The sequence below is a fragment of the Solanum verrucosum genome, unplaced genomic scaffold (assembly GCF_900185275.1).
Source record: "Solanum verrucosum unplaced genomic scaffold, falcon-dt-bn FXZP01000028.1, whole genome shotgun sequence".
Lineage (NCBI taxonomy): Eukaryota > Viridiplantae > Streptophyta > Magnoliopsida > Solanales > Solanaceae > Solanum > Solanum verrucosum.
In genome coordinates this window covers 1,374,445-1,394,856 of record NW_026020183.1, presented here as the reverse complement: position 1 = coordinate 1,394,856, position 20,412 = coordinate 1,374,445, and positions in this window count along the sequence as shown.

Here is a 20,412-nt window from a genome sequence, read left to right as displayed (position 1 = left end):
TTTTTACGCATCTTATCATGCAAGGCAAGATGCTATGAAAAATTATGAGAAAGTTGAGGCATTTATTAGCTTACTTTCAGTTAGAGTGAGACGTATAGAAATTGATATCACTCCGGTAGCTATTAATTATATTTTTTTTGGAAAAAAATTATTATTGAAAGAACTGGGCTCACTGAGAAGATAACCACTAGACATTGTCACTCCCAATGGGTAGCTAGTGTTATTGAAGTGGGTCATCCTATTTAGGCCTCCATGGATGGTGAGACCACCCGACAAGATTTGAATTTGAAGAAAAATATGGCTTGATTTTGTGTGTGCCCAACTCATGTCGTCCAAGAATGATTAGTGGGAGGTTGTGTCTATACAAATTTGGATAAAAGCCCGCCAACAAGGTCTCTTAGTGCGTTTTCTGGTCTTGATAGGCAAATTATGTGTGCAAGTAGGTATTCACTATTTTTCCTCCGATGTGGAATCTCTAAGTGTGGGGATGATTGAACTTGACCGCAAAAGAGATGTTGAATCCCCTAAGATCAAAAAGAGGAAAATACAAGATCTAAGGGCATTTGAGAATGTTTTGCCTAGCAGGTCCTACTCTCTATGAATTTGACATTCCGCATATGAGAAAACAATCATGCCACCATCTTCCTCATATACCCCTATCACTAATCAAAGGGATTAACAAAAGATGGTAGAGACTACTTTTGCAAATGAGGATAAGCTCATCAAACTAGCTAAAGCTCTACTAGCCATAAACAATAGGGCAACCCAACAAGCATTGAAAGGCCTATCAAAGAAAGTGGATAATTTGTGCATGCAAGTCGATGTCATTGAAAAGGTCATTACTATTATTCAAAAAGACATACACAAATCGAAAGAAAAAGCTCTGATGACCCTCGGAGACATGCCCTTCATGGAAAAAGCCATAGTTTCCACATACTTCAATTGGACTGGTGGATGAGCTATAACATTAAATAAGGGTGAATATGAATGGAGAGGGATACATAGAGAATAATGAAAAGTTGTAGCGAGAATTGGAATAGTCTCGGTGTTTTGTTCACTCTAGACAAGTTAGAGCAGGGTCTAGCACATCATTCGAGTAGTATGATGATGAGTGCACATCATGACCCAGGGAGTTTTTCTTTGTTCTTCTTTCTCTCTTTCTGTCAATGTAGCATTGGGGACAATGCTTCACTTTAAGTTTGGGAGTCATTTGGTCATAATGATTTGGTGAACAAGCAGATATTTGTTTAATTTGAATGATGCATAGAATATGTTTCTATTTCAATATCATTGTTAGCCCAGTTGGTCTTACATATGTCCATTAATTTACTACTTGTGCTTGATTTTCGTGCTTAGTGCCCTCTATAGGCCTCGTTATCTCATTAAATTTATGAGCACGTAATTCAAAATTACTTTTGTGAATGGTACTTAATTAAATAAACTCCATGAATTTTCTTCATACAATGATTCTTTCCCAAGGATCAAGTTTTCTCTTTGTTTGAGTCTTAATTTTATGTGTTTAATCGGGTTGGTGTTTTCCGTAGGATAGATTGAGAGGTGACTTTCTTAAGTGAAAATACAATGTTTTAGTTTAGTTTGAGTCTTGTGTCATACTTCTCGCAAACTTGATGTCATGACCCAAACTACACCCTAGACGTGACATGATGAATAAGACCCTAGATATCCTAAAAAAGCCACTTGACATAAGCATGATGTAATGAAATATAATTCAAGAGATATAATCAGCATAAGTCTCAAATCATAAGATGACATAAATGATACCAATAGAGTACATATGAGAATATGGGAAATACTATTAAGTTTGACATAGCCTTTCTAACATCATAATAGTGGTTGGGACGTAAATCATACACCACGTACAAGTATGAAACTGAAAAGACAATAAAGCATTAAAACATCAATGATCTTGTCTTCGAATCATGAGGACTCATCAATCCAACTAGTCGAGAGTAGAGTAATCCACCTAAGTGCGTCCATGTGGAGGAACATTAGATCCTATATTATGAGACAATATAGGCATAAATATGCATTAGTACGATGAATGTACTAAGTATGGAGAAATATGCATAAACATAAACATGATTTCATGTTGAACTTAAATATGATATACATGACCAAGTAAAATGTAGTAAGAACTTTTAAAGAGAAATCATGCATTATAAACAAGGTCAATGCATATTGAAAACCATAGAAAAGTTTTGAAATGACTTTGAAGAATACATAGTTCATTTGTGGGATATTTACTGTTAACCGACAATAAGACCATGTGAGCTATAACATGGAATTCAGTGTGACCCTCACACTGAGAAAGGGGAATTTACTTGCCAAGGTAGAATTTTGTCTCATTCATTCTTTTGATGGTGAATCCTTTAGCTAGGTCATTTAAGATAATCCTACGGGGGCATGTAGTTTGAGACAAGGGAATTGTTGCTAAAGACCAAATATCTACTAGCAGTAAGACCTCAATTCCAAAGTCCTTTTAGTGCTAAGTAAATTCCAACGGAAAAGACATAATCATAATCATATCAAAATACTTGAAAAGTCAACAACTAAGACTACCAATCCAATCATAAACTCATAGTAGAATAGCTTCTTTCGAAACCATCATTTCACAAACTTGTTCATAAGACACTTCCTTTCTAAGCATCTAAATTATGATTTCATACTTATGTGATAAAATCTGTCATAAATCATTGACACTTTATCTTAAAAACACCTTTTAATCATAATTCATTCTTTTCAAAAATATGCATAAATTCATAATCATGATTCATAAGTTCGTAAACATAGTTCATATCCATGAAATACACATAGGCATGGGTTCCTATTAAATCAATAAAAATCATGTAATTGTATTGAATCATGCATAATAATATTTAATAAGTAATTGAATCATAATAAATTGAACTCATGGAGAATCACATGAAATCCTAAGAAAATTAGGTGAAATTGAATTGGAGATTTGAGTTTTCTTTTGTAACCCAATAGATGAAAAATATCCATTGGTGAATTTCCACATACCCTAGAAATCAACGCCCAAAAGTAATGGTGGAAGAAACCTTGAAGCCCTTGAAACCCTAGTTCTTCACCTTGGAGATCTTGAGAGAATTAGAGAAGAAACCCTTGAGATATTTTGTGAGTTTGAGTGAATGAGAGGGAATGAATTAGGTTTTGAAGAGTAAAAACGATTATATGGGTATTTATAGGTCCAAAACTACGTAGTTTAGGGGTTAATTAGGTAGAAAAAGTCGAAAACACCCTTAAAAAAATTTGTCAGCAGACCTCTACTGATTGGACCTACAGTCCGTAAGATTTTCTACGAACCGTACTGGTCAACCATAGAACCAAATACTAGAACCCAAAATCTAGCCAACTTCCACGAAACCTTCCTACGGGTTGTCATCATTTCCATGGCTCGTAAGCCTATCTGTAGTACCTAACTTTGAGTCCAAAATTTGACTAAGTCTGGATCACTTCTACGGACTCCTTTTACAACCTGTAACAATCCTTATAATTCGTCATATTCGTTCATAGACCATCATCAGAGACTTGAAATTTTTCAAAACTCAAATTGGTTCCTACGACTACCTTCCTACAGTCCGTAGAAATTTCTACGGTCTGTAGATGGCTTCCGTAGAACATGCATCAATGCCAAAAATGTAACTTTTTCTTTTCAATTCGACATCCAATTTTTGAGTTGTTACACTTCACCACCAAAAAATTTGTTTGGCAAAGAAGGTTGAAAGTGTTTCAATTGAAAACTGATTAGTGAGTTCATAGATGAAAGAATAAAAATAAGGGAAAACAAAAAATTGATGCTAGCTCGTGTTGTGCACATGCCTCATGTGAAAAGAAAAGCAGGTGTTTGAATGATTAATTGATGTCTTGAATTGAAAAAATAAGGTGAAAATTAGTTATGATGTGAGTGTATGCTCAAAATGAGATATGATAGCATTAGGGAGGTCTTTAAATCACTTTGACCAAATGATATCCTACTTTTTGTCTGAGCCTAAGTTTGACCTGCAAGTCCTTGGCAATTTTGAGTTTTGTCAATCTACATTAGTAGCAATTAACATATCGGTTAATCCCATGATTCAATGTGTGTATACTTAAATTTCTTTGTGAGAGTGAGTGTATTTGCGTGATTTATAACTCTTTGATATGATATTTATAATTGTGAGTGGGCTTATCTCTTTTGTGAGTGACATTGCATCCTTCAAGTGAATGGGTGAGGTTTTTATTTCAATTGATTTGCATGAATGTGATAAATTTGTGTGAATTCTTAGGCAAACCTTGGAGGTTCATGTAGTTGGCTTGAGATTCTTTGAAATTGAACTTGAACGAAATATTTCCCCTAAATGTTGCTTGAAAAGTGGTTTTAAATGAGAATGATTTCAAAAGACGATAATATTTGCCCTATAATGATGGTGGAAACAATTAAGAGTTGTATTTGTATATAAAGTCTTTTGTTTTTGGCAGTTTGAGTTATAGTTCAAAACTGTGCATATCCCATATTGTGTGTGTCTAAGAGCTTATGCTTTGTGAATGCTTTACTTGACAAGTAATAGTTCAAATTTTGGGGGTTTGATGAGTTGGTATTTTACCAACTTATTAGACTCTTATTCATCAATTGTTGTTATGTTTTATTGCTAATGAAGGAGATTTTAGGCCCTTGTTCTCTTGTGTGCAGGCATTTCTTAGAAAATAAAGATTGAAGGATTTAACACAAAATATCATTGAAACATACTGGCGAGGAACTGACGTCCAACAGAATTGCATAGGCGTTTCACCAGCTCAATTTCAACCAAAAGAGAAAGAAATTGTCTAGAAGAACCATCGGTCCAACCACAGCCATCACTGGATCTGAACACATTGAAGTGGTGATACAACCTGCGTTGGACGCTTCAATACCGACAAAACGTCGGTGCAACACAATTGAGAAACGAAAGTTCAAGGGCAAAACATACTTGATGCTGAAGATACTCCCTTTGGAAGGTTTCAAGGAAAAAATAAGGGTATGGGTAATTAAGTACTCTTATCTTCTTCCCAATCTAGAGTAATTCCAGATAGAGATTGCAAAGTAGGATATAGAAAATATACATTGTAGAGTTTTTACTTGCTCAAGAAGATAACTCAAATTTACATTTCAAGCTACTATAGTTATTGATTATGCATGAAAGGAAGCTTTCTATTTTGGTATAATCTCTCGTTCTTCATTTATGAATAGCTAAACTTTTAGCTAGGGGAGTGTGTGCAAGATATAGGTGTAAATCTTGGTGGGTAGTGATTAAATAGTTCTAAAATCGGTTGTATTTCATGGATTTATTGTTGTATTGATGTTTTAATCTAAAAATCAATGGTTGCAAATATTGGTTGAACTCTTTTACACTATTTTGGCTCGAGAAACTAAAATAGAGTTGGGTATGACTTTATTAGTAAGGACTTGATAAATATGTCATAGGATTAGAGCTAGAGATAGTCTAATATGATATTATTTTTCATTTTAAGATAGAGATAGAGAGAGTATAACCCACTTAAATAATAATTGGTGTTTTGTTTGTTTGGTCTTGGGGTTCGAAAAATCTCAAGATATATACATGGGTTCAAGAGAATATTGGATTTAGTATAGACCAAAGGCTATTCATGTATCCATTGATTTGGAATTGATTAATCATTACCTATTAGATTGAAACCCCGTTGCTAATGAACACACCCCTAATTGTTTCCAACTTGTTGAAATCTTTGTTGAGTTGACCTCCTGATCGTGTCACTTAAAATTTGAATCGAAGATTGTGATTCCCTAATTCCCCCATTTTATATTCTCATTTGAGACATTGTGTTAATTAGTATTAAATTAAAAATTAATTAAAATGTAACCATCTATGTCAGTTCTTGTGGTTCGACATTGACTCCTAAGTTGGGTATTATTTTTGCAAATTACCACCTATATCAATTGTGAGGTACAGTTGAGCGTTACAACGTAACAACCTAATTGTTCATAATATGAATCACACCACAATATTCAAATAATAACCTAACAATAAGCTCGATAGGTACAAACAACAATCAATGCATCTACCCTGACACCCATAAGTTTGACATGTACAAATTATTCTATATACCCCTATTGCCAATAATCTAGCCCATAGGCAATTTGTATAACTGTCTGATTGTAGGATTTGTGTAACCGACTAGCCCGTAGGCTTTGTACATTGTCTAGAACATAGGCCACTGATAAGTATCTAGCTAGTAGGTTATGTATACATGTCTATCATGTAGGCACTATATACTTGTCTAGCCCATATGCTCTGTATAACTGTCTAGATTGTATGTTCTATATTGCCTGAAGGTTTTGACATACCTCCTTAGGAAATCTGAACAATTCATAAATGAAAAGATTGTGTATTGCTGAGAAGCCTATCGACTCTATACTACCCTTATGTCACTATATAACTAAGCACAAAATCCTGACTAGCCCATATGCAAACTATATAACCGACTCTATCTATTCAAGCACATAAAGCTTTGTGTATCCATGCACACTAGGCTCTGTATATTTGTGCACACAAGGCTCTGTATATCTATGAACCCAAGGCTTTATATATCTATATACATGAACAAGTAATCAAGTATCCCAAAATCAAGAAAGTAAACTATAAGCAACCAATATGAATAATATCTAAATTGTATCTAAGCATGAGGTTGCTTTTAATAGAATACGAGTCCCAACAAATGATGGTTATCAACTCGAGGAACCCAACATAAACAATCATGGCTATGTGAAACTTGTCTAAAGTACGCTAGACATATAACTCTAAGCTTTAAGGAAACATGTTGAAAAAGGGAACAACCTTAATATACCTTTCCCATTTTTGTCGAGCACCCTAATGACTTTTGCATGGATACATGCATCACTACAACAAGGCGGGAACAATCAAGAATAGGAAAAACTACGAAAATTCAATTAAGGAGATGTATTTTCACATAAAATACTATCCTTGACTTAAACTAGCTAGAAACTGACAAAAGAAATGTTTCACCTTGCTATACAAGCTCAGAGATACTACCATCTACCTCAAATCACATCAACACACAATTGTCCACAACACACATAAATCTATTCCATGAGTCAACCGAGGAAACTACGCATACATGTCGAGTCTATCATGGATTAGACTTTCTCCAAAGTTTTAGACCAACACATACGCACACGCGCGCGCAAAAACACACACAGATATAGAGAGAGATGCACCACCCCAAGCTGCCTCATGGGGACAAGCTCAACACATGGTTTTCTACCTTGCAGAGTCAAGCCTAGGGTGAGGTCCTAAACCTCGCGGTTCCATGCCCTAGTGCCAACACATCTAGGTTCAACTCACACTTAGAATCGCTCTCCCTACATGACTAACCTTTAACACACCTTATCGAGCAACATAAGACCTTCAAATTAGGCTTGCCAACCCTCAATGTGGAAAAAGGACTATCCCAAACATACGGGTGTTATAATACCATTTACCTAATTAGTTTACCAAACATAGCCAAATTATACACTACATATACACTCGTTGTATAAGGTGTGTACACATATGTATTTATATGTATATGGATGAATATTATATGTATAGACATGTATAATATATAATTGAGGCTCTATCAAAAGCAATCACTCTACTCTCCTCAAATCTCACTTTGTGGGACTACACTGAGTATGTTATTGATGTAGATATGTATTAATTATGAAGTATACACTACTTATACACTTGTGTATATATTTTGTAAGCTAGATGATCCAAGGGTATTTGGTTGCAATGTCCATTATTAATTCAGTACCTTAGGATATTTTGTTACCCTATTAGTATACATACCCGCGCGATGCACTGATAATATTAAAATATTATTTTGAAGCATTTTAGATTATGATATCTTGTTCATACATGCTAAATGATATTATCTTTCAAAAAAAAAGATGAATTATCATATTGTTTCTTAGTGAAGTGTACACTCCCCCCCCCCCCCCCCTCCCCTCCTAATACCAATCCCCTATTATCAAAACTATATGAGTATAAATAGATAACGAATCATGTAATTATTAAATTATATTTATGTTTTATATATTTCTCTATTACATTGTTTACTATTTAAAATTATTAGATTGTTATTATTGACTTTTATTAGCGTTTATTACTTGATTTTATATAATTATCAAGTGTTCTTTTTATTAATATAAAAGGGATAAGGGTCTGAAAAATACCCCAACTTTGGTCGGATTTGTTGTTGCGATACTAAACTTTCATGAGGACCTATTACCTCCCTAGACTATTTAATACCATATTTTTTACCCCCTGAACTATTTAATAGTGTATTTTAAAGGTATATATGTGCCCACGTAGACACATTACTATTTATAATTTTGCATTATTTTTTATGTCCATGTGGGCAAATATATATGTTAAAAATACGGTATTAAATAGTCTAGGGAGGTAATAGGTCCTTATGAAAGTTTAGTATCGCAACATCAAATCCGACCAAAATTGAGATATCTTTCAAACCCTTATCCCAAAAAAAAATGAAAATATTAAAACAAAAGTAATACGACCCTAGAAACTCATCTCAAGAATGTGAAGAATGCAATAAGCAAAAGTAATATGATCCTCTTAGTTGAAGAATATGAAGAATAAATCTACTCAACAATAAATAAAAAAAGAGAGAAGTAAGCTTAACATTTTATATCATTATAAGAGTATATATAAGAGAGGTTAAGAAGCTAGAACCCTATTTCAACTCGAATTTCATTTGATTTGAATTCAAATATATCAACTCGAATTTCATTTAATTTGAATTCAAATATATTATCTATTTTTTAATAGAGAATCTTATTGTTATTCTTTCTTATCCGTAATTTTTAAAATACAATGCATATTTTTTTTAATAAGCTACATATATAAAAATTGAAAGAAATATTATAAATTAATGAAATCAGTTTTGTTTGTTTTATATGTTTCTCACTCTGTCCCAACTTACGTGACACACGTGAAATTTTGAACTCATTCAAATTTTCAGTATGTTTTTTAAAATATTTTAAATTGTTAATAATGCAATTTATAGTACTCTTAATAAACGTAATTTCTAAATAATATATGTTATTTCCCTTGTCCCAATTTATGTGGAACATGCGAAATTTTGAGAGTTGATCAAATTTTTAATATGTTTTTAATACTTTAAGTTTTGATTTATAGTTACTTAACGTAATTTTCAAATAATGTATGTTACTTTCTTTATCACAATTTATGCGGCACATGTGAATTGCAACTTATAGTACTCTTAATTAACGTATTTTTTAAAATAATATTTCTATGTCCCAATTTATATGGCACATGTGAAATTTCGAGAGTTAACCTAATTTTTAATGTATTTTTAAATACTTTAAGTTGTGATTTATAGTACTAGTAACGTAATTCCAAATAATATATATTAGTCTCGTTATCACAATTTATGTGGCATGCGTGAATTGCAACTTATAGTACTCTTAATTAACGTGTTTTTTTATATAGTATATGATATTCACATGCCCAATTTATATGGCACATGTGAAATTTCGAGAGTTAATCTAATTTTTAATATATTTTTAAATACTTTAAGTTGCGATTTATAGTAATATTAACGTAGTTTCCAAATAATATATATTACTCCCTTTATCACAATTTATGTGGTACGTGTGAAATTTTGAGAGTTCATCACATTTTAATATATTTCAAACATTTTAAATTGTTAATGCAATATGGTAAAATTTTGAGAATTAACCAAATTTCAATATAAAAAAAAATATTGAAATAAAAATAAATTAAAACGGATAAAATATGAAATATAAATAGAGGAAGTTGAGGAGAAGTGACCGGCAGACCCTAAGCTCCTCAACATTCACTCTTATAATATAGAGTAATTTATTATTATTATTTACTTATTTATTTCTACGACTACTTTGTTGTTGTTGTTGTTGTTGTTGTTGTTATTACTAATTTATTATTATTATTATTATTATTATTTATTAAATTTTTATTTTTTAATGTAATAATTAAATTAAATATAATTAAATTTATTTTATATCATTTTAAAAAATAAGTAATGAAATAGTAAGAATTCATTTAGAACTTTTTGCATGTGAATTTCTATTTTTAAGCTGATTTTTAAAAGAAAATCTAATATATTTTTTAAATTCAAATATTTTTTCCCTACGTATCTTTCTCCTTTCTTTTCCCGGTTATCTTTTTTTTCTTTTGTTTGTTTATTTTTATTAGTATTATTAGTATTTTTACTATAATTATTATTATTAATATTATTATTATTTTTATCATTACTTATTATTATTATTATTATTATTATTATTATTATTATTATTATTATTATTATTATTATTATTACTACTACTACTGCAAATGTGGCTGTTGTTGTTGTTATTATTATTAATATTATTATTATTATTGCTACTATTACTACTACTGTTATTATTATTATTAGTACTCTTGCTGCTATTGCTACTTATTATTATTATTATCATTATTATTAGTATTTCTATCTTTTTATCTACATTTAAATTTATTTTACAATATCTGAAAAGAGATAAGGTAGGAGTACCCATACACTATAACCGAAATCTCAGAGACACATCTTATCTAACTAAGGTTCTATTACCCCCTAAACTCATTTTTTTTGTAATTTTGTATACCTTTTTGGCTTACGTGGCATCCAATCATCTCCCACGCACCTCAACTGCGTAGAGTCACAGACTGTGCCACGTAAGCCAAAAGGTGTACAAAATTACAAAAAAAATTAGTTAGGGGGTAATAGGACCTTAGTTTAGTTAAGGTGTGTCTCTGAGATTTCGGTCATAGTCTAGGGGTTACTTGTGCCTTATCCCTGTCTGAAAATGATAAGTTTATGAAACAGTAAGAGTTCTTTAGAGTTCTTTTACCTATGTGTTTCTATTTTAATCTGATAAAATAATTATTTTTAAAATCGTCAAGTGACTGTTCATTAGCTTGTCACTTGACTTAACCACATTACAAACTACACTCCTTATTATGGTTGTTCATGGTTATGGTTAAACAACCAAATCGAACCGCAATCCGAATCAAACCGATTAAAAAAACCGATATTTGGTTGGATTTGGTTAGGTTTGGATTTTGAATTTTGAAAACCGATACTATTTGGTTTGGTTTGGTTTTGGTTTTACAAAAGAATATCCGCAAAAATAACCAAACCGAACCGTTAAATTATATATATAAATTTTATAATTATTTATATATTATTCATAAATAAAATATAAATATCTTATTAAATTTTAATTAACTTAAGTCTTTAACTTTATTATTTTCTTAAGCTCAACACTTAAATTTTAGCCCAAGTATTAAAATCCTAATACTAACTCAACCAAAAATTTATTATTTGAGTGAATTTTACATTTGGAGCACTGATTTTTTTTTTTTGGTGTATTAAGAAAAATTCTCAGTTGTCACAACATGCAAGATTCAATATGTTATATATTTATCCAAGACAACTATGCTAATATTGATTTTCCACTGCATATATACATTGCTTTCTCTTTTTAGATATAAGTCTTCTAACATGATAATGAGTTTTTTTAGTCCTGTTTCAATTGTTCTATGACTAGTATTGCTTAATAAAATTTACAATAGTTTTTCTGATTGTTTATGTACTATGAATTCGTGTCTATCGAGATGCATATGCCCTCAAAAAACTATATACTTTCAAACCGAAATAACCAAAAAATTGAACCAAACCGAACCAAACCAACAATAACCAAACCGACGGTTATTTTTTTGATTTGGTTTGGTTTGGTTTTAGAAATTTAAAAACCGATTAATTGTGGTTTGGATTTGGTCTTAACCAATAACCGATCCAAACCGAACCATGAACACCCCTACTCCTTATTATATATATGTATTGATTTGTGAATTATGTTTTACTCATTGAATAAAATTGTATAAAAGTTGTAGAAATTTGTTTATAGCTTTTATAAATTACAAAATTTTCATAGTAATAAAAGAAATATAACTTAAAAAATCTTAAATACATACTCTAAACAAAATTTCATTTCTAAATCAATGTGATTGTAAATCATTAATTATATCCCAACTACCCTAATAATAGATAGTGACAAACAAATGTAACCGAGTATTAGACATATTGTGAGTAGTTTGAATGAACTATGAAGAGTAATGCGCTTGTGGTACTAAAAGTTCCACATAGCTAACACGCCGGCATTTCAGTGCTACATAGCTATCATATCGAGGAATCTCTCCCTAAAACTTCAGAACTAATCTCAAAGCATGTTAAAGATAAAGAAAATAAGACAATGACCAGCATTATTCACCAATTGATTCATTTTGGAATGTTTTCCATTTAAGGGAAAGAAATATATAATTAAAAAATGTTTTCCATTGTCTTTTTCCTCCTTTTTTTAAGCGTTTTCTAACAAAGATAACTTTGTATTCACGGACTCGAACTCACATCTGTTAAACCTTGTTTGGATGGTTATTTCATAGGGGTCGTTTGGTGTGAGAGATAAAAATAAATAATGATGGGATAAAAATTGCATATCTTGTTTGGTTGCCATGTTTGGGATAAATTATCCCACCATTTTTATCATAGTAATGGGATAAGTTAACTCATGATAGCTAATCCCAAGATAACTAATCCTGGATAACTTGTTCCCAACCAAACGACCTCTTATTGTATTGTATTGTAGTGTTCGCTTAAATACAATATTTGTTTCGATTGTTACTTAAATTCTATTGTATCGTATCGTTTAAATCTATCATTAGGTAACGACAGCAAAACCTATTTTATTTAACGACCAATTTGGTGTGATCGCGTCGTTATCTCATTTTGTCTTTATTTATTATTTAATAATTATATTTCATCTTTTATCCTACTTTTTTATAGTAGCTCTATTTCGTACCCTACTTTTCTTATAAGTTTATCATTCAAATTAGAGATGAGTGTCAAAATACACCTAAACTATCCTTTTTTTGAGTTTCATACCTAATAAAACTATTGAGAGTGTGAGTTTCTGTAACACATGTTCCCGTCGTTATAGAAAAGCCAACGGAGAAAATTTTTGGACCGGAAAACTTTTTGGTAGTAACTTGGAATTTCCCAACCTAGTCCAGATTTGGACAAAATCAGAGTCAGTGAGGTCTAGGGAAATCTGGTAACAAATGGATAGATAGCTAAGACGTTAAGGAACTCGTATGACTTTACGAAATTGAATTCGAGTGAGTAGAACCCCCGAAACTGATCTTAGCGTGAACGGGTATTTTCTGAGTGTCATGGGATGAAGGTGTGTTGTGAAATAGGGGTTTGAGACTCTAATTAAGACGTTCTGTCTCCGCGCAAGCCGCCAGGGCGGGGCCTCTGTGGCGGGATGGGTGCTACCATAGCGGGTCAGTCGCGACTTAAGTCAGAAATAAACCCCAAAAATATTTTATTCTACACTTGTCGACTTTGAGAGCTAAGAGACGACCCCAAGTGTTCTTTTGACCGTTTTCCACCATTTTTAAGGCTAAAGGTAAGGTTTTAACTCCCCAAATCCATTTTTTTATCTGTAGAATGTAATATAGCGGGTAATTATCAATTGGGGAGGGTTTTGATCTGGAAATTATGGTGGAAAAGGCTCTAATTGGGATAGTGGGATCATGGGTTTAATCTAGGGTTGGTAGTGTTGACTTTATTCCGGGTAATTAAATCTTGTTTATTGATCCTAGCATTAAATTGATTGTTTGTAGACCATGAACAAGCGGAAAGAATCCAGAAAGGGAAGGATCAAGTTTCTTAGGGGATTCAAGCTTTGTTTGAGGTAGGTGATGGTTGTGATTTCATGTTGTGTGATGTATGTTTGTTCTTGTTTCATTATAATACATGTATGTATGTGAATGTTGCATTATTGATCACACTAATGGTAAATGAGGATAGATGAATGATTGAATGTCATGAATCATGACTTGATTGTATGATTATGAGAATGTACTTGTGATTGTGATTGTGGCTTGTTGAATTGATCGGGTGTTGCGTTCCGACACACTAACTTGGATCGGTTGCCACGTTCCGGCATAAACATGGATCGGTTGCCACGTTCCAGCATAAATATTGGATTGGGTACCAGTACACTAACAGTTTGGGTGTGGGTTTCATGAGAAGACCATTGACTTGACATAATTATATATCTTGAAATATGTGAAAAGTTTTGTTGTTCGCAAATGATATTGATATTGTATATGTTCGGTGTATGCATGTTATTGTTATATTGTAATGGCTTATGTATGTTGCACTTAGTGGGATAGCCATGTGATCCTACCAGTAGATTGTGATTGTGTACTGATACTGCACTTGCTCTTTCTTTGTTGAGTACAGAGCATCTTCAAGCAGCTATTAACAAACCTCGTTTAGAAGATTAGTGATCGTTTGAATTCAAGGGTGAGCCAGTTCTTCCAGGCTGCCATGAGTTCTCTTTTTGTTTATGTCCACATTTTCGGACATAAACTAGTTCCTTAGGTTTCTTATGTTTAGTATGAGGTTGTACCCCTTTTTGTTTAGACTTAGGGTTGAACCTTAGATGTTTTGGTACATTGACTTTCAGGTTCTAGGTGTTATTCCGCATTGTTTTGGTTGTTAGACTTTTGTTTAGAGTTTATGAGAATTCCCTATTTCTTTTCCTTAGCATTTAAACCTTCTTCCGTATCTTTAAATGTCTTAGTTTTGATTAAGTTGTTTAGTTCTTTGGTTAGCTAATTAGTATTAATGGTTCTCCCACCGGAGGGTTAGTGTGAGTGTCAATCACGATGGTCTGGGTCGTGACAGTTTCATACCTAAACTATCACTTATTAGTTGGAGAAATACACATTTCTCTTTTATAATACTCTCACCATGGTGTGTGTAATACACTCTCTCTTTTATTTAAAAAAATTGTCACATCACACTCTACATAGACAAAAGATTTCACTTTGACAAAAATTAAATAAATTATTGGTATTAGTTAGAATTAAATATTAAAAAATTATTACCCCCCCCCCCCTCTAATACTAATTTAGATATTTTATTTTATTTTTCAAATAATTCTACCCACTCCATCTGACCTTCCGCTTTCAAATTTTTTTCTCGTTTTGTGTTAGATATATGCATATTGAAAATATTTTTACTTGTTGCCGTAAGACTTTTTTAAAATAAATTTTTTATTTATGTTATATTCGATACACAAGTAGAAAAAAATTCCTAAAAATATATGTACATATCTAACAGAAAATGAGAAAAATGTAAAAATAAATAAATAAATTAGGAACAGAGGGTTAAATAGGATGGGGTAGAATTTTTAATTTTTTAAAAATAAAATGATATCAATTTTTTTGGGGGGAATGAGTGACTGGTTTGGGGTGGGGGGGGGGGGGAGGGGGTGAAGTGTGAATTTTTTTAAAATATTTTATAAAAGTTTATTTTTTTAAATAAAGGATGGGGGATTGTGGGGGGGGGGGGGGGGGAGGGAGCGGGATAAGAAAAATTATTTAAATTTTCTTTTTTAAAATTATTTATTTTGGATAGTAATACTTTAATCTTTAATTTTTAATTAATATTAATAGTTTATTATTTAATTTTTATCAAGGTGAAATATTTTATCCATATGGAATGTCATGTGTCAAGATTTTTCAAATAAAAGAGAGTGCATTTACACACACCACTGAGGTGTGTTTTCCAAACTAATAAGTGATAGTTTAGATGTGAAACTCACACTCTCAATAGTTTAAGTATGAAACTAAAAAAAAGGATAATTTAGGTGTGTTTTTGACACTTGTCTCTTCAAATTATGGATGTGTAACACTATGTAACGACATAGAATGATACAATCTATCCAAATATTGTATTCATCAAAACAATATAGTACAATATAATATAATACAATATATTATGAAACAATACATAACAACCATCCAAACAAAGTTTTAAAGGATGTATAAGTACTTACCACTTTCACCACAACCTTTGTTGTGCCTTTTTCCTCATTATTACTTCTACATAATTATTAAAAGAGATAAGTGTTAAAAATACACATAAACTATCCTCTTTTCTTAGTTTCATATCTAACTTACATAAACTATCACTTAATAATTTGAGAAACACACATCTCTCTTTTATAACATTCTCATCATGGTGTGTAATACACTCTCTCTTTTATTTAAAAAAATTATCACATCACACTCTACGTGGATAAAACATTCCACCTTGACTAAAATTAAATAAATTATTAGTATTAGTTAAAATTAAAGATTAAAAATTATTATCCCAAATATAATATTTTTTATAAAATAAAATGTAAATTTATTACCCCACTCCATCACTTCCTCTCACCGCACCCCCCCCCCCCCCCCGCCCATTTTTGTAGTTTTTTTTTTTGTTTAAATTTCTTTTATAAAAGTATATAAATTTTTTTACTTCATCCCCCCCGCCCCTTCAAATACTAAGTTAAATAAAAAAAATTTAAAAATAATTCTACCCACTCCACTTTACCCTCCGCTTCCAAATTTTTTCTCATTTTGTGTTGTCATATACATATTGAAAATACTTTTTATTTGCCGCCACAAGAATTTTTTAAAATAATTTTTTTATTTATGTTATATTAGGTACACAAATACAAAATATTTCTAAAAATATATGTACATATCTAACACAAAACGAGAAAAATGTAAAAAAAATAGGAGTGAATGTTTAAATAGGGTGAGGTAGAATTTTTATTTTTTAAAAATAAAATAATATCAATTTTTATAGGGTATGAATGGGTGAGTTTTTTTTTTTTGGCCGGGGGGGGGGGGGTGTGAAGTGTGAATTTTTTAAAAATGTTTTATAAAAGAATTTTTTTTAAAAAAATAAAAGGATGCGGGATTGTCGGGGGAGGGGGGGAGGAGCTGGGGGTATGGGAGGTGGTGGAGTGGCGTAAGAAAAATTAAATTAATTTTTTGGAGATATTAATAATTTAATCTTTAATTTTTTAATTAATATTAATAATTTATTATTTAATTTTGTGAAGGTGAAATATTTTATCCATGTGGAATGCCATGTGTCAAAGTTTTTTCAAATAAAAGAGTCATTTCAAATAAAAGAGAGAGTGTATTACACACACTACTGAGGTGTGTTTCTCAAACTAATAAGTGATAGTTTAGGTATGAAAGTTACACTCTCAAAAGTTTAGGTATAAAACTAAAAAAAAAAGAATATATAAGAGAACCCTAGGCCCGCCTAAGTGGCGCCACCACAAATCAGGATTCCCTTTTAATTTATTTATTTCCAAAGTAGTCTTCCCCTCCTCTTAGAAACCTTAACTGCTTCACAGCCGTCACCACCATCTTACAAATTAAGCCTCAATCAAATCTTCCATATGTATAAATATAAGCCCCCCTTTGAACTTACTTAAAAAACTAATAGCCAGAGAGAAATACTAGGCCAAACTTAAGTTGCTCAGATGTATATATAACAGTTATACCTTGAAAATTTTCTTTTTAATTTTGGAATTGTGAATGCTTCTCCTTTAATTCTATGTTCTCCTTTAATCCTATGTATGCATTAGTCTACCGTTTCTCGATAATCTTACTTTACCTTTGGTGATTTGAGTTAATCATTTTTTTGTCTAGGGGTGGTACAATATCGATTGAAGGTCAATGTCATTTATTAGAGTTGCGACTTTCATAAAAAGTAGTGACTTTTATGAAAAGTTACGACTTTTATAAAATGTTGTGACTTTTTCAAAGGGTTGTAACTTTTTCAAAGAGTTGTGACCTTTCTAATAAGGCACAATAAGCATTTGTTCACACTACCCTTTGTTGTCTATAAATATAAAGATCTCCTCTCATATTAAAACAACGAAAATTCTGAACTACTACTTCTTCTTGTTCTTGTTCTTCTTCTTTTTCTACACAATTAAATATTCATGTATTTTGTTCCTGTTGACTGGCTCACTGACACCATTATTTTTGTATCAATACACTGGTGAATAGAATTGTTCTATCCTGAGAGAATTTATTCCTTTAAACCTTGGGTACTAGATGGAGATAATTTCCTTAAGGGGACACTGTGCATAAGTGCATTTAAAGGGCTCGATTTTTTCTTTATGTTTCTAACTATTGTTACAGATCCTGATATGTTTTTTAAAGTCATTAATTTATGCTTATGTTATTAATTGTTGTTTTTGCGTACATGCTTAAAACTTTATTGTTTATGTTTCTGCAAAGTTATTGTTATAAAGTAATTGTTAGTACAGATTAAATAACAAACGTTAATTGACTATTCACGTAAGTTTTTGCTACTGGAGTTGTTGAAGGTACAATAAAAAAATCCCTTAAAGATCTATACTACTATCTCTTGAAGACAAAATTCAAATTTGGTATGCCATTGTAAGCAGGGGCGGAGCTTCAGTAGGCTTAGGGTGTCCAAGCGGACACGCTTCGTTGAAAAATTACACCGTATATATAAGTAAAATAATCTTTTTAATGGTTAGATAATACATTTTGGACACCCTTGAATCAAAGAAGTGTCTTGGCGCATTGGTTTCAGTTGCCCCGCGAAAGCTTGATGGGCAGCATGCACGTGGGTTCGATTCCCCATTGCTGCACATTTTTTTACACTTGATTTATTAATATAATATTATCTATTAAATTAGAGACTACAACTTAAAAATTTAAGAAAAAATAAAAGATTAGTAGTCAATTGAATTTTTAATCAATCTGACTTCTGATTTTTTTTCTTTTCATTAAAATTTTTAATAAAATTTAAAAGTAATTATTTAATTTAAAGTTAATAAGTAAATCCTATTTTTTTTTATAAAGCTACTAAAAGTGAAAAAGGCTCCGTATAGAATTTCTTTTTAAAAGAAAATTCGTTCAATTCTACTATTTATTTATCATGTCTCGTTGTTAGTCCTCAGAGATTCGTGAAATCCTTAAACATAAAAGTGATTTCATTCTAACTGAATTTTTTCTTTTTTTTTCTTTGTTCGTTCACTTCCTATTATATAAACATGAACGTCAAAACTGATTATCATGTAGTTTGATTTTATAATTTTTGGTATATTTATTAATTAAAATAAATTATTATTAATGTAACGTAGTTTGATTTACAAAATTTTAGTACACTCATGCGTTAACTTATTTTTATTCACCTATGCGATTCTTGGACACCCTAAGGGGTCGTTTGATAGAGTGTATTAGAAATATAATGCATGTATTAGATGTGTATATTAGCAATACTTTATTTGGTACACTTTTTCATGTCATGTATAACTAATGCAATTGTGTATTAAGTTGTGTATTACTAATACCAAGGAATTCTAGGTATTAGTAATACATAACATTTTAACACTTGCATTAGATTAAATAATTACAAAACTACCCTGAAAGTCTTTTCATTTTCTTTGTTGTCATAAGTTTTTATTTTTATGTTGATTTGTTTTTTAGGGTCTTTTAATTTATTGGTGTCTTAATAGGCTTTATGGCCTCTTAAGTATCTTAAAAAAATAATCTAATTTCAATATAATTTAATCAAAATTTTTACTATTGTAACGATAAATTTTAAGCAGCCCACTGCCTCACCCCAACTTATTAACTCAAAAAAAAAAAACTTATTCTTTTTTCACATCCGTTATGCTTTTCTTAATTAGTAAATTCATCCTTAAAATATGATAAAAAAAATGAAGGTAGAATTTTTTTTGTTGTAAAAAAAATCTGATCTTAGTTGATTTATCATAATAGCCAAGTAATAATTAGATGTGAACAAGTAAATTACTATCTTTTTCTTGATTGATTGCATTATTTTCCTGTATTTTATTAGTATTTGATGACAACCTAAATGCTTTGTTTTCAATGTAGACAAAAAAAATTCTTTGCCAATTTTTTTAAAAATATTTTGACTCAATAGTATAACTATTTAATATTATTTTTGAAAAAAAGAAAAAAAAGAATGAAGAGTTAATGATGTTTTAGCAAAGAAATATTTTTTTGATGTTTTAGCAAATAGCTTTGTTGCAAAGGAAGTGTACAAATAAATAAAGTGTGAAGGGTAATTTTATAAACATATATTTTTTAATAGAAATTATGCAAGATTTGTTATTTTTAATACATCAAACCAAACAATATATAAGAAATAATGCTTGCATAACAAATGCATGCTAATATTACTAATGCAAGCACTACTAATGCAAGCATTATTAATGCACCATATTTTGCATTATTCTTATACACTCTACCAAACGACCCACATAAAGACTTTAAAAATCTTATCGTACCTTGATGTGCAAAGTTAAGCAAGTAAAGAAGACAATAATAAATCAACTTTTGA